We start from the raw sequence: 16,673 nt of genomic DNA on the forward strand, positions 1-16,673 counted from the left end.
TCTCAATCTTTTTCATAGTTCATTGTCTATACAGCAATGCAGCATTATTCTACCAGATCGCGGCTGGCCTTTAACATAACTTTCACAGACATGAATGACAACTGCTTTGCTCAAATTTGCTCCTTTATCACACAAAAAGCTTCCAAGGCTTCTGGGAACAGTATCCTAGTGACATTTGAGAGCTTCTCCACAGCTAAACTGGGCTCTAATGTAGTGCCAAGGCACTTGAAGAAGATTGTGCTACACATAAGACCCAAACAATGTCTGAACTCCAGTAACTGATACCCTTCACATAACAACCCTTTCTCAAGGTTAAGGGGCTTGATCACAAGTCATGCCCATAAATACATCAAGTATAATTTTTAATCACAGTATTGGTGGCTCATTTTCAAATATTAATTTAATAAATCGGGATGTCAATACACCCCATCTTAGGGAAGCATTCATTTAAACAGATATCAATATTTTATGTTCTACAAGATGCTTTCTAACACAGTATTTCCTATAAACAAAGCCAAAAAAATACAATTATTATTAAAATGTAATTATTAAAATACAATAATTAAGGCTGGACATTTAACTAGCATATATTGATATCAGTGCAATGATATTGATGAATGTAACATTCAGTTCCAAAAATTGGTGTTGAAACAGAGCTAGAAATACATGACCAAATACAGCGAGTGTGTTCTGCTGAGTGAACATTATTCTGTCTATATAAGACGCTGCTTCAGGATCATCTAAAGACTGACTGGAACTCAAAGGTGAGTGAGGTTCTCATCATGTTCTCCTTCTACTACTAACCTAATATTACAGACTAGTGTTTTGCATTTCAGAGTTGATAACCCTGACTCATGGTAATTAGTCAGCATATCTAAGAGTTTACATTATTGACATGCACTGTATATTCCACATGCTTTTGAATTTAATCTGACTGAATTACTGGGAGTAAGCACATATTTGCTGCATGGTATTGATAGATTATTTGCCTTTCTCTTAGCATCTCCTACCTCAGATCCATCAGACACATTCTCTCTGGACACGACAGCAGGTATCATGCATGTGATTATATAGTGATAATATATGCATTTTTTAAATCATTGGTTTTCATTAAAAGAAAAGAAAATGATGTATCCCACTCAGTTAGGGCAAACATTTGGCTCAAAGGAGTACCATATTGTAATTTTTAAGCGTGCATCTTTGATGGTTAATGAGTGAAGAGAGCCGCTCATGTGTTATAGCAGTGGTTATAGCAAATAGCAGGGAAGTCAAGTCAGGTCACCTTTATTTATATAGCGCTTTAAACAAAAAAGATTGTGTCAATGCAACTGAACAACATTCATTAGGAAAACAATAATGTGTGACTAATTCAAAATGATAGTTAAAGGCAGTTCATCATTGAATTCAGTGATGTAATCTCTGTTCAGTTAAATAGTGTCTGTGCATTTATTTGCAATCAAGTCAACGATATCGCTGTAGATGAAGTGACCCCAACTTAGCAAGACAGGGGCGACAGCGGCAAGGAACCGAAACTCCATCGGTGACAGAATGGAGAAAAAAACCTTGGGAGAAACCAGGCTCAGTTGGGGGTCAGTTCTCCTCTGACCAGACGAAACCAGTAGTTCAATTCCAGACTGCAGCAAAGTCAGATTGTGCAGAAGAATCATCTGTTTCCTGTGGTCTTGTCCTGGTGCTCCTCTGAGACAAGGTCTTTACAGGGGATCTGTATCTGGGCTCTAGTTGTCCTGGTCTCCGCTGTCTTTCAGGGATGTAGAGTTCCTTTCTAGGTGCTGATCTACCATCTGGTCTGGATACGTACTGGATCCGGGTGACTGCAGTGACCCTCTGATCTGGATACAGACTGGATCTGGTGGCTACGGTGACCTTGGAATAAGAGATAAACAGACTAATATTAGCGTTGATGCCATTCTTCTAATTATGTAGCAAGTACATCGGGTGTTATGGGAAGTGTTCCTGGTTCCGGTTTACCTAATTAATGCAGCCTAAAAATCCTTTAACGGATTTGGATATTAGAAGCGTATTAGTGTGTTATGTGTAAGCCAGGTTAAAGAGATGGGTCTTTAATCTAGATTTAAACTGCAAGAGTGTGTCTGCCTCCCAAACAATGTTAGGTAGGTTATTCCAGAGTTTAGGCGCCAAATAGGAAAAGGATCTGCCGCCCGCAGTTGTTTTTGATATTCTAGGTATTATCAAATTGCAAGAGTTTTGAGAAAGCAGTGGACATGGAGGACTATAGTGCAATAAGAGTTCCCTCAAATACTGAGGTGCTAAACCATTCAAATTCAAATAAGCAAGATTTTAAAATCTATACGATGTTTGATAGGGAGCCAGTGCAGTGTGGACAGGACCAGGCTAATATGGTCATACTTCCTGGTTCTAGTAAGAACTCTAGCTGCTGCATTTTGGACTAGCTGTAGTTTGTTTATTAAGCGTGCAGAACAACCACCCAATAAAGCATTACAATAATCTAACCTTGAGGTCATTAACACATGGATTAACATTTCTGCATTTCACATTCAGAACATAGGCCATAATTTAGATATATTTTTGGGAGGGAAAAATGCAGTTTTACAAATTCCAGAAACATGGCTTTTTAAGGAAAGATTATTATCAAATAGCACACCTAGGTTCCTAACTGATGATGAAGAATTGACCAAGTAGCCATCAAGTTTTAGACAGTGTTCTAGGTTATTACATGCCATTTTTAGGTCCTATATTTTTTTAGGCACCTCTGTTTTTTTCAGAATTTAGCAGTAAGAAATTACTCATCATCCAGTTTTTTAAATCGACTTTGCATTCTGTTAGTTTTTCAAATTGGTATATTTTGCTGGGCCGTGAAGAAATATAGAGCTGAGGATCATCAGCATAACAGTGAAAGCTAACACCATGTGACCTGATGATATCTCCCAAGGGTAACATATAAAGCATGTAGAGTAGCGGCCCTAGTACTGAGCCTTGAGGTACTCCATACTGCACTTGTGATCGATATGATACCTCTTTATTCACTGTTACGAATTGATGGAGTTCAAATAAGTATGATTTAAACCACTTCCATTAATGCCAACAAAGTTTTCTAGTCTATGCAAAAGAATGTTGTGTTGAATAGTGTTTAATGCAGGGCTAAGATCCAATAGCACCAATAGAAAGATACAACCATGATCAGATGATAATAGCAGGTCATTTGTAACTCTAAGGAGAGCAGTCTCAGTATGATACGGTCTAAATCCTGACTGGAAATCCTCACATGAACCATTTTTCTCTAAGAAGGAATATAATTGTTAGGATACTACCTTTTCTAGTATCTTGGACACAAAAGGAAGATACGATATCAGTCTGTAATTAGCTAGTTCCTTGGGGTCAAGTTGTGTTTTTTTTTATGAGATGCTTAATAACAGCCAGTTTGAAGGTTTTGGGGACATATCCTAATGACAATGAGGAATAAATAATAGTCAGAAGAGGATCTATGACTTCTGGAAGCACCTCTTTTAGGAGCTTAGATGGAATAGGGTCTAACATACATGTTGTTGCTTTAGATGATTTAACAAGTTTATACAATTCTTCCTCTCCTATAGTAGAGAATGAGTGGATCTGTTCCTCAGAGGGTCTATAGTGCACTGTCTGATGTGATACTGTAGCTGATGGCGGCATGGTTACAGTTTTATCTCTAATAGTATCGATCTTAGAAGTAAAGTAGTTCATAAAGTCATTACTGCTGTGCTGTTGGGAAATGTCAACACTTGTAGATGCTTTATTTTTCATTAATTTAGCCACACTGTATTGAATATCTGTGGTTATGTTTGTTTTCTTCTAAAAGAGATGACAGTTAATCAGATCTAGCCATTTTTAATGCTTTTCTGTAGGATAGGTTACTTTCCCGCCAAGCAATACGAAATACCTCTAGTTTTGTTTTCTTCCAGCTGCGCTCAATTTTCCGGGCTGTTCTCTTTAGTGAAAGTGAAAGTTGTGACATTTGCCAAGTGTGGTGACCCATACTCAGAATTGATGCTCTGCATTTAACCCATCCAAGTGCACACACACAGCAGTGAGAAGTGAACACACCCCCGGAGCATTGCGCAGCTATATATCCAGCACCCGGCGAGCAACCTCATACCTGCGACCTTCCGATTACAAGTCCAAGTCTCTAACCATTAGGCCACAGCTGCGCACCTTACTTATTATACCATGTTGTGAGACTGTTTTCTTTAAACATTCTCTCTGTTGTCATTTGTCACAGTAAACCGAAATCATGGGAGATGGTGAAATGGAGTGTTTCGGCCCGGCGGCTATTTTCCTCCGGAAGCCAGAAAGAGAGAGAATCGAGGCTCAGACTGCCCCTTTTGATGCCAAAACGGCATTCTTCGTGTCAGAGCCAGAAGAGATATACCTCAAGGGTACTCTTATTAGTAAAGAAGGTGGCAAAGCTACTGTCAAAACTCTGTGTGGGAAAGTAAGTACAATCAGAAAAAGTGTTGATCTTCTGTAAAACAAATTTGCATGATGCTATGTCACGTGAATAAAACATATACATTTTTAGTAAATATCTCACCCTTGCTGAAAACTTTTTAGACACTCACGGTAAAAGAAGATGAAATCTTCCCCATGAATCCTCCCAAGTTTGACAAAATTGAGGACATGGCCATGATGACCCACCTCAATGAGCCTACTGTGCTCTATAACCTTAAAGAGCGTTACGCAGCATGGATGATCTATGTAAGTCTGAGTTAATCATGTTTTACTCCTAGTATAGGGCGACAGCCCTGAAAACTGGACTCTCTATCTCTGTTTCAGACCTACTCTGGCTTGTTCTGCGTCACTGTCAATCCCTACAAGTGGCTCCCAGTGTACGACTCAGTTGTTGTGGCTGGATACAGAGGCAAAAAGAGGGTTGAAGCCCCACCTCACATCTTCTCCATCTCCGACAACGCCTACCAGTTCATGCTCACTGGTAAGTGGGGATATAAATTTTCAATCCAATTAGCAAACAAATAAAATAATTAGATTTGCTTAGAAGTAGGGCTGTCAATCAATTACATTTTTTTATCTAATTAAATCACACCCTTTTTCTGTGATTAATCACACACTTCATGAAATTAAGCATAGACCATTTATCTTGTTTCAAATATTTATTTTGTAATCATTTGCTATATCCACCAAAGTAAACCAAAACTTTTGATTTTTGTGTTTCTCAAAAATTTTTTTTTTTTTGGCAAGCTTTTTTCAAGATCAATTTAAATGTCTTTCCAAAAAAGGACACTTACAAACTCCAAAAGGACACCAAAGGGGCCTTTAAGCACATTTGAAAGAAACAAAATCAAAATGTTATAATATGTATACATATGTATACTGTCAAGTTACTAAAACGAAAAGGGCCACATGGAGATGCCAAAAAAAAAACAATGCTTTTTACTATACAAATCATTACAAAGCAACTTTACAGAAAATTATGTTTCTACAATATTTAGTAGTAGCTTATAAGTGGTGACTGTCAGTTTGTGTGTGTATGACAGCACACAAAATTAATACAAGATGTAGTCAGCCAGACGATGAACATGAACCATGTGAACAGCAGTTGAACATGGGTCAGTCGGTCCTAAGGGATGGGCGAACGCCGTTCGGAAGGGAGGGGCGATGGCCTCCGTCGCCCCCGGCCGATCGAAAGGGAGTCTGGTTCAGATCCCAGAACCCGGAGTGGCGGAGACGGGCGCCGTGAGGCGCCCAGTGCGGTAACGCAAACGAACCCGGAGAAGCTGGCGGGGGCCCCGGGAAGAGTTCTCTTTTCTTTGTGAAGGGCCGGGCACCCTGGAATGGGTTCGTCCCGAGAGAGGGGCCCACGCCCTGGAAAGCGCCGCGGTTCCGGCGGCGTCCGGTGAGCTCTCGTCGGCCCTTGAAAATCCGGGGGAGAAGGTGTAAGTCTCGCGCCGGGCCGTACCCATATCCGCAGCAGGTCTCCAAGGTGAACAGCCTCTGGCGTGTTAGAACAAGGCGGCGTAAGGGAAGTCGGCAAGTCAGATCCGTAACTTCGGGATAAGGATTGGCTCTAAGGGCTGGGTCGGTCGGGCTGAGGTGCGAAGCGGGGCTGGGCCCGCGCCACGGCTGGGGGAGCGGCCGCCCCGCGTCGCCCCTTCCCGTTCCCGCCTCCGGCGTGCGGTGCCAGGCCCCTCCGTCCCCGCCTCGGGCGTTCCTCCCGCTCCGTCCGTGTCGTCCTGTTCCTCCCTCGGGGGGGCCGGGCGGCGCGGCTCCGGGGCGGCGGGGGGCGTCTGGGGCGGTGCGGCGGGGGGTGTCCGCGGGGGTGCGTCGCGGTGTGCGGCGGCGACTCTGGACGTGCGCCGGGCCCTTCTCGCGGATCTCCCCAGCTACGGCCCGCATCGGGACCTCCGTCTTGGTGCCCCCCTCCTCCGGTATGGGGCCCGGGGTGGGCTTTATCAGGAAGGCTATTCCAGAGTTTGGGAGCCAAATGTGAAAAAGCTCTACCTCCTTTAGTGGACTTTGCTATCCTAGGAACGACCAAAAGTCCAGTGTTTTGTGACCTTAGGGTGCGTGATGGGTTGTAACGTGGTAGAAGGCTAGTTAGGTACGCAGGAGCTAAACCATTTAGGGCCTTATAGGTAAGTAATGATAATTTGTAACTGATACAGAACTTAATAGGTAGCCAGTGCAGAGACTGTAAAATTGGGGTAATATGATCATATTTTCTTGACCTGGTAAGGACTCTAGCTGCTGCATTTTGGACTACCTGTAGCTTGTATAATCAAATTTACCTTGATTGCAGTCTTCATCTATTAAAACTTTAATAGCGAGACTGGTTATCCAGTCGAGACACTAGTTTGCACCTCATCTGGCCATACAGCGGTGGGATGTTGACAATCCGTTCAGTCTGTACTTCACACAGTGTGACGTTTGAGGGCTCATGCTCTTCAAAGACAATCACTATGACAGAGCTCTGCAATCTCTAATGTAATCAGCCTGATTTCCTCTGTATTAGCACTGTTTTGGACGGATTGTTTGAACACATTCGCTTTCCGGATCTTTGGACTGAAAACTTTACCGGAGTTTAGATTAAATTGATCTGATCGCAAGCAGAGAAGGACAATTGGGTTAAAGGGTTAGAATACAAATTGTGCTTCAGTAATTTAGCGTTAACGGCATTAAATAATTTTAATGCATTATGGATTGTAAAATGAATCGCATGCAGTAACACATTAAGGATGAAGTGTGCTTATTTTGTGTTTATCCTGAGCCTGCCTTTATTTTGTTTGTTAAATTTATCATTTAAATAAAAAAAAAGTGGGAAAATCTGTTTAGTGGTTTCACTTAAAATAACACTATAAACTTGTTTCAGACAGGGAGAATCAGTCTATCCTGATTACGTAAGTAGACTATGATATTTAAATGTTTTTTGTCGAAGTAGTTCTATTTTTAAATGCATGTGAGAAAACTGCTTATTACCCTAACCCTAACCCTTTTTGCAGAAAGCAGCACTATGAAATGTAAAAGTAAAAGCTGTTAATTTGATTGAGAGTAAGCTGTGGCTTACGTGCACGTCAATTCAAAAACATTATTCTAAAAGGAATGTATTGGAAATATACAAGTTTAAGACCATGCTGCTAAAACAAAGCATGTACATACAAAGCATGTTTCACATCTTATGTGGCTTTTAAATGTGCGTGTAAATGTAGTGCCTGACGATTATGGTTTTTAAAGAAGTTACATGAAAGCTAATGTATTTACATAAAAGAAAATTTATTAAACGAGCCATTTCTAACTTCCCATCTTTAACACATCTACTCAGTGGAGAATCTGGTGCAGGAAAGACTGTCAACACCAAACGTGTGATCCAGTACTTTGCGACAATTGCTGTATCTGGACCCAAGAAGGCAGAACCTGTCCCCGGCAAAATGCAGGTGACTAAATCAAGCAACAGCCAAAGTAGAGTGACAGAATAATTCTACATGATGAAATTACTTAAATACTCACCAGGGGTCGCTAGAGGATCAAATAATTGCAGCCAACCCTCTTCTGGAGGCTTATGGAAATGCCAAGACTGTAAGGAATGACAACTCCTCTCGTTTTGTAAGTTACTGAAGTCAAATGAAATGCTTTATACAAATTCAGTTCAAATTCCAAATATGGGAAAATCTAAGATGAATATTTCCTCTCTGTAGGGTAAATTCATCAGAATTCACTTTGCGACCACTGGAAAACTGGCCTCAGCTGATATTGAAACTTGTGAGTCAACCTTGTTTTAAGCCAAACATTTTTTATTTGGAGGGTAATGGAGGGATCAATCAATTGGACTCAAATATCTTTTTTTTTTCTTTTTTTTTTTTCTTTGAAAGATCTGTTAGAAAAGTCGAGAGTGACATTCCAGCTGTCGGCTGAGAGGAGTTACCACATCTTCTACCAGCTCATGACTGGACACAAGCCAGAGCTGCTCGGTGAGAAATCCAGAGGATTGTGTGTTTCAGTTAATTCCTAGTGTAAGAGCACTGTTAACATGCTGCACATCAACTCTTTACAGAGGCCCTGCTCATCACCACCAACCCTTACGACTATCCAATGATCAGCCAGGGTGAAATCACTGTCAAGAGCATCAATGATGTCGAGGAGTTCATTGCCACAGATGTATGTGGACAGCTGCATTATTATTAGTAGTAGTGGTAATGTTTCATATTATTTGCAATATTTCTCAGGAAATGAACATCAGAAAAACACCAGCATACCCTGAATACTGCATGACATACAACAAGAAATATGTTTCTCTTTTGGCTCTATAGCAAATAATTTGCAATTTATTTGGTCTGTGTAAAAACAGACTGCCATTGACATTCTGGGCTTCACTGCTGATGAGAAATTCAGCATCTACAAGCTAACAGGTGCTGTGATGCATCATGGGAACATGAAGTTCAAACAGAAGCAGAGAGAGGAGCAGGCTGAACCTGATGGCACTGAGGGTAAGGTGTTTTATTAGCACTTATTAGCATGCAAACATTGACTTCATTAGCAACAATAATTCATGAATCTGTACGTCCTCAGTGGCCGATAAAATCGCTTACCTCATGGGCCTCAACTCCGCTGACATGCTGAAAGCTCTGTGCTTCCCCAGAGTGAAGGTCGGGAATGAGATGGTGACCAAAGGCCAGACAGTACCACAGGTGATCACTTACCTTCTCAATAGATGAAAAAAAAACTAGAAATGTCCCAAAAACATTCATAAGAGACATTCATACTTCAGAAAGTTACACTAATAGCAATTACACTGATCTTTGAATTTCTCAGGTGAACAACGCAGTCTCTGCTCTTTGCAAGTCTGTCTATGAGAAAATGTTCTTGTGGATGGTAGTCCGAATCAATGAGATGCTGGACACGAAGCAGCCTAGACAGTTCTTCATTGGTGTGCTGGACATCGCTGGATTTGAGATCTTCGATGTGAGCATCAGTCATTAATGTCTCTGTAAGAATCAAGATATAAAAGATTGCAGTAGGCAGTGAGAACTTGCTTTTGTTGAATTATCAGTTCAACAGCTTGGAGCAGCTATGCATCAACTTCACAAATGAGAAACTGCAACAGTTCTTCAACCACCATATGTTCGTTCTGGAGCAAGAGGAATACAAGAAAGAAGGCATTGAATGGGAGTTCATTGACTTTGGTATGGACTTGGCTGCCTGCATTGAGCTCATTGAGAAGGTAAGAGGAAATTCTGTAAATTAAATTTACTATTCACATTGTGTCTGTACTTGAGAGTGTATATTTCTTCAACAGCCAATGGGCATCTTCTCCATCCTTGAAGAGGAGTGCATGTTCCCCAAGGCTACAGACACAAGCTTCAAAAACAAGCTGCATGATCAGCATCTGGGTAAAACTGCTGCCTTCCAGAAGCCCAAGCCTGCCAAAGGTAAGGCCGAGGCCCACTTCTCTCTGGTGCACTACGCCGGCACTGTGGACTACAACATCGTCGGCTGGCTGGACAAGAACAAGGACCCACTGAACGACTCTGTGGTGCAACTTTACCAAAAGTCATCGATGAAACTGCTGTCCTTCCTGTATGTCGCACATGCAGGAGCAGATGGTATGAACATACAAACATTTGCATTTCCTCAATGACTTTGTGTTTTAATTATGTACAAGGCCCATGCATATACAAAAACTGAGAAAATAATAAGATTCTTAAAATGCAGCCATCTATGTGGTCACATATTTAAAAAGGTTTCAAAGTATGAAGTAAATATATGCAAGAGAACAATTAGATTCAACAATATTTAAATTGAGGTTGATTGAAGGGGTTAATTGAATGCAACACAATATCAACAAATTAAAAAAAAACTTATGTTATTGATATAAATCAGCTGAAGGAGGTGGCGGAAAGAAAGGCAAGAAGAAGGGTGGTTCCTTCCAGACGGTGTCTGCACTTTTTAGGGTAAACATAATTCTCTCTTTTAATGAAGGATGTGAATGTCTTCTCTATTAAACACTGGAATAAATGGCATAAACATTTTCACAGGAGAACCTGGGTAAGCTGATGACTAACCTGAGGAGCACTCACCCTCACTTTGTGCGCTGCTTGATTCCTAATGAGTCTAAGACTCCAGGTAAAGTTGATCTCTGAAGACTCAAATGAATCAGAGGTTTAAAATCTTTATTAAAACATTATGTACATTTGCATTGCAGGTCTGATGGAGAACTTCCTGGTTATCCACCAGCTCAGGTGTAATGGTGTGCTGGAGGGTATCAGAATCTGCAGGAAGGGTTTCCCCAGCAGAATCCTCTACGGTGACTTCAAGCAGAGGTAAAGACACCTTTTTGCAACCTCCTTATTTGAGATGATGCATCACCTTTTCATACCCATCTTATATACTTCACGAGAACACTAAAAAAAAAGATATTTTTGATGCTGTTCAATTTATTTAAAGGAGACATATTATGCATTTTTTTACAATATGTTATATAAGTCTCTGGTGTCCCCAAAATTTATCTGTGAAGTTTCAGCTCAAAATACTCCACAGATCATTTACCATTTCACTTTGAAAATGACTATTTTGAGTGGAAGCAGAAACACACTGTTTTACGGGCCTGTCTCTTTAAATGCAAATGAGCTGATGCTCCCCGCCCCCTTTTCCAGAATAGAGCTGCACCATTACAGCTAGTACCTGCTAAAACCATCTGTTTTAGTTCTGTTTATCGTGTTTATCATGCTGAAATCATGCGTTTTAAATCATATTAGTTTACACTTACTTTAGATATATTCACACACAAGTTTACGACATAACAAGTCAGTTATGTCTGTAAAGCTAAACAGCTGGGAAATAAATTGCATATTTATTTTATATCTGTGTGGCAGCACATAGTAAATAAATTATTAAATCCACTGCTCTCTTGTCTCCTCTGAGGCTGGGACTCTAAATAGTGTTCTGTGCTCATCTGTGAAACCAAAGACAGAACAGTTAGCATGTTTTGCTCAAACTTTCACCATGGTATTAAAGCTGGTACACCACTGTTGCTTGCAAAATCAAAATGATGGTACCATGGGTGGATACTTACAGATAAAGGGACAATAATATTACAATGAGATCCCTTTGCCACGTCAAAAAGGAAGCTAAACCAGATGCACATGTTTTTTTCAGATGATTGGAGGAAAAGGCTTACCAAAAAAATTACTGGATTAAACTTTTTCACGTTTCCTTGGTTGTTAGATGCACCTAGGACCTGATTATAGTACTTAAAGCCTGGAAAAGTCACATTTTTATGATACGTGACGTTTAAACAGTTCATTTTGATTTACCACCATACATCAGGTTTGTCATTCAAACATCAGCTCAAGACTGCATCTTTTTAAACTGACTTGAAATGGTTGCTTTTTGGCTTAACTCGATGTTTCCATTTTGAAAGAACATGTTTCAATCAAGTATAGGGTAGCTATATATGCCGTTCATACAGGACATGTCCTGGCCAGGATTTTAATATTGGCTAAAACATCCAGAGCACCTACCCAATAACAGTTGACCAATAACATGCAGGTGTTGTACATAATCGACCAATCATGGGGCTGCTTGTGAGAAGGTGAGATCTAGAGGGAACAATCAAAGCAATGCAAATATGCGCATGTGTTTGTTCGTTCGATTGACTTGAAGCGTCGCTGCGCACAAATCCAAAAAAACAGTGCACTACAATGCTTCAAGTCAAATGAAACGAACAAACACGTGAAAGAGATTCGAAATCATAAGGAGCTGTCTGCTCTGCTCTTTGTAGCTCTTATGAATGTTACACAACGATCAACCTGCACAGTGCAAATAGCAAAAACCTGGATATTTTAGGCATTATTAAAATACTGGCTGGGATGTGTCCCGTATGAATGGCGCATATGGCCACCCTAATAAAGTACCTCAAAATAAGTTTTAAACTTCCCATCATGCTTTAAACAGAACTGGATATGGGGAGAGAAAATGTTGAAATAAAGTGTTATATTATGCATTTTTTAGAGAGATGTAATAACAGGGACTTTTTCATGTCTAATGCTCTAATATGTGGTGATTTTAAAATACTTTCTATTGGTGTATTTTGTGCGAGTTACCACTGTGGTAAAGGAGTGTCTGGTTGGGTTGAGGACTAAAAAGAAAAGTCTAATATACTTTAATTGAAAAAAAAACTTCTCCAATGAGAGTGCTAGTGCATGATGTACACATAGTACCATCCTTAAACCACCAACAACTAACATTATATGTGTCAAGAAAAGTAATATCTTATAATGTTTGTATAGCTCTTTGGCTAAACTTGCATGGACAGTGCTTCTACATGATGTAAACACATTATCTCTTCTCAGATATTTCATGTAGGATGAATTAAAGCAAACTGAGTAAACTCAACTAAATGTAGACATGTCCTAATAACTTGATTTATTCATGTTCAAATAACATGGTACAAAAATGTGGAACCACTCTCCATGATTTAATAATGTTCAGCCAAAGAGGTTTTTTTGAGTGCATGACTCTCCCCTAAATGTCCTCTAGATACAAAGTATTAAATGCTAGTGTCATCCCTGAGGGACAATTCATTGACAACAAAAAGGCTTCAGAGAAACTCTTGGGCTCTATTGATGTTGACCACACCCAATACAAGTTTGGACACACAAAAGTGAGCTACAACAACAAATGACTAAACTCAAATCTACATGGAATGGCTTCCATAACATACTACTAAACATACTACTTTATTTGTACATTATTTTATTTGTACAGGTGTTCTTTAAAGCTGGTCTGTTGGGTACTCTTGAGGAGATGAGAGATGACAAACTAGCAACGCTGGTTACCATGACTCAGGCTCTTTGTCGTGGCTTCCTCATGAGAAGGGAGTTTGTAAAGATGATGGAGAGGAGGTGAGTAAAATTTAAATGATTTGATTAACAAGAAAATAAATAAAGCTTAAGATTTTGGACAAACAAAAAACAAAAACTCGCTTCCACAGAGAGTCAATTTTTGCCATCCAATACAACATCCGCTCTTTCATGAATGTCAAACATTGGCCATGGATGAAGCTGTATTTCAAGATTAAGCCTCTTCTAAAAAGTGCAGAGACTGAGAAAGAAATGGCAGCAATGAAAGAGAACTTTGAGAAAATGAAAGAAGATTTAACAAAGGCATTAGCTAAAAAGAAGGAGCTTGAGGAGAAAATGGTATCACTTATTCAGGAGAAAAACGACCTTCAACTGCAAGTAGCTTCTGTGAGTATTTCAGTTCTTATTTATCCTAATATGGATCCTATAGCTATGAGCATAAGTAATAAACGATATCCATGTGAATGAACAGGAATCTGAAAACCTCTCTGATGCTGAGGAGAGATGTGAAGGGCTCATCAAAAGCAAGATCCAGCTCGAGGCCAAACTCAAAGAGACAAACGAGAGACTGGAGGATGAGGAGGAAATCAATGCTGAACTGACTGCCAAGAAGAGGAAACTGGAGGATGAATGCTCCGAGCTGAAGAAAGACATCGATGACCTGGAGCTCACCTTGGCAAAAGTGGAGAAGGAGAAACATGCTACAGAAAATAAGGTCATTATTTTTTATTCTATCTTCATACTGCTGATTGTGATTCAGGTTCTTGAGAATGAAAGCAGTAAACAATGCATCCATCTAGGTGAAAAACCTGACAGAGGAGATGGCCTCTCAGGATGAGAGCATTGCCAAGCTGACAAAAGAGAAGAAAGCCCTCCAAGAGGCACACCAGCAGACTCTTGATGACCTTCAGGCAGAGGAAGACAAAGTCAACACTCTGACTAAAGCTAAGACAAAGCTTGAGCAGCAAGTGGACGATGTAAGAATTTCAGCATTAGAACAAGACCGCGAATCATTAGGAAATTAATATTTCTGCCAATTCATATTTTATTGCTCTGGTTTCTATCACAATAGCTTGAGGGCTCACTGGAACAAGAGAAGAAGCTCCGTATGGACCTTGAGAGAGCCAAGAGAAAGCTTGAGGGTGATCTGAAACTGGCCCAGGAGTCCATAATGGACCTGGAGAATGACAAACAGCAATCAGATGAGAAGATCAAAAAGTGAGTGGATATCAGATGTTATAATTTTGCACAACTGCACATTAATAAGTATCTTGCACATTTTACAAAAAAACTACATTAAAAACAGGAAGGACTTTGAGATAAGTCAGCTTCTCAGCAAGATTGAGGATGAACAGTCTTTAGGAGCACAGCTTCAGAAGAAGATCAAAGAACTTCAAGTAATGGCAACCATAATTTTTCTGTGTGAAACTGTGACGTAGATGCATAGCTTTGAAAATCCTCATCACTGAATCACTGAATAAATTATTTTATACTTTCTTTAGGCCCGTATCGAGGAGCTGGAAGAGGAAATAGAGGCAGAGCGAGCTGCTCGTGCTAAAGTGGAGAAGCAGAGAGCTGATCTCTCCAGGGAACTTGAAGAGATCAGCGAGAGGCTTGAGGAAGCTGGTGGTGCTACTGCTGCTCAGATTGAGATGAACAAGAAGCGTGAAGCTGAATTCCAGAAGTTGCGTCGTGATCTGGAGGAGTCCACCTTGCAGCATGAAGCTACAGCTGCAGCTCTCCGAAAGAAGCAGGCAGACAGTGTTGCTGAACTCGGAGAACAGATCGACAACCTTCAGCGGGTCAAGCAGAAGCTGGAGAAGGAGAAGAGTGAATACAAGATGGAGATTGATGACCTGACAAGCAACATGGAGGCTGTGGCTAAAGCAAAGGTACAATCTTGAGAAAACTTTTAAAACTTAAAGATCTATTATCAGTTTTACAAAAACTACTTTAACTTTAGCAGCTTGAAATTGTAACAATTTCCAAAAGAAATTCCAAAGTTTGGTATTTCCAACCTTTGATATTTCTTAATTTATGTAGGCAAACCTTGAAAAGATGTGCCGTACAATAGAAGACCAAGCAAGTGAGCTAAAGTCAAAAAATGATGAGTTTGTACGCCAACTTAATGATTTAAATGCCCAGAAGGCAAGGCTCCAAACTGAAAATGGTATGTAAATACTAAATATACCATACACACAATGCCACAGAACTGTGCAAAAACAAAAGTGATTCAACCCCGCATTACTGACATCATACAACTCTTCTGTGACTATTTGATAAACTATACAGTGTCTCATACTAGGTGAATTTAGCCGTCAACTGGAAGAGAAAGAAGCCCTTGTTTCTCAACTGACAAGAGTCAAACAGGCTTACACTCAACAGATTGAGGAACTCAAGAGACATATTGAAGAAGAGGTTAAGGTGTGTACCTACTATATATATATATATATATATTATCTGGTACTATGTATAGCTGATTGGTTTTTTTCACTTTTGCTTCAAGGCCAAGAATGCTCTGGCCCATAGCGGTTTCAGTTCCAGCCCGTCATGACTGTTGACTTGCTCAGAGAGCAGTATGGACGGAGGGAGCAGGAGGTCCCAAGCTGAACTCCAGCGGGGAATGTCCTAATGGCCAACAGTGGAGGTGGCTCAAATGGAGAACCAAATATGAGTACTGATGGCAATCCAGCGGACCGAGGAGCTTGAGGAAGTCCAAGTAATAACAGATGTCTTCCAGCACTTACATTTAATTTCACAAATATTAGTAATATTTTATCATTTAATATCACTCTCTTCAGGAAAAAGCTTGCCCCAGCGTCTGCAGGATGCTGAAGAATCCCATTGAAAGCGGTGAACTCCAAGTGTGCCTCACTGGAAAAGACCAAACAGAGACTGCAGGGTGAAGTAGAGGACCTCATGATTGATGTGGAGAGGGCAAATTCATTGGCTGCCAACCTTGACAAGAAGCAGAGAAACTTTGACAAAGTGAAAAAGATGCAGATAATCTTCTAATCTAAACCTGGATCCATAGACTTGGCTAATTAACAATAAGTACCTTTTCTTAGGTCCTAGCAGAGTGGAAACAGAAGTATGAGGAAAGCCAGGCTGAACTAGAAGGTGCTCAGAAAGAAGCTCGTTCTCTCAGCACTGAGCTGTTCAAAATGAAGAACTCCTACGAAGAAGCTCTTGATCACCTTGAGACACTGAAGAGGGAGAACAAGAATCTGCAACGTAAATTGCACTTTTATTCGTAAATAAAGGATAAAAGACACATTAAAACAGAAAGTTTTACAATTCTTCTTTTTAAAATCCTTTAGAGGAGAT

The 16,673-nt window shown here is 40.3% G+C and overlaps 1 pseudogene; it reads left to right on the forward strand.

Annotated features, from left to right (window-relative positions):
* Window positions 1-742: 742 nt before the first annotated feature.
* LOC113098037 (myosin heavy chain, fast skeletal muscle-like) lies at window positions 743-16,603 on the forward strand (annotated as a pseudogene).
* Window positions 16,604-16,673: the final 70 nt, after the last annotated feature.

Source organism: Carassius auratus, unplaced genomic scaffold, assembly GCF_003368295.1.
Source record: "Carassius auratus strain Wakin unplaced genomic scaffold, ASM336829v1 scaf_tig00216390, whole genome shotgun sequence".
Taxonomy (NCBI): domain Eukaryota; kingdom Metazoa; phylum Chordata; class Actinopteri; order Cypriniformes; family Cyprinidae; genus Carassius; species Carassius auratus.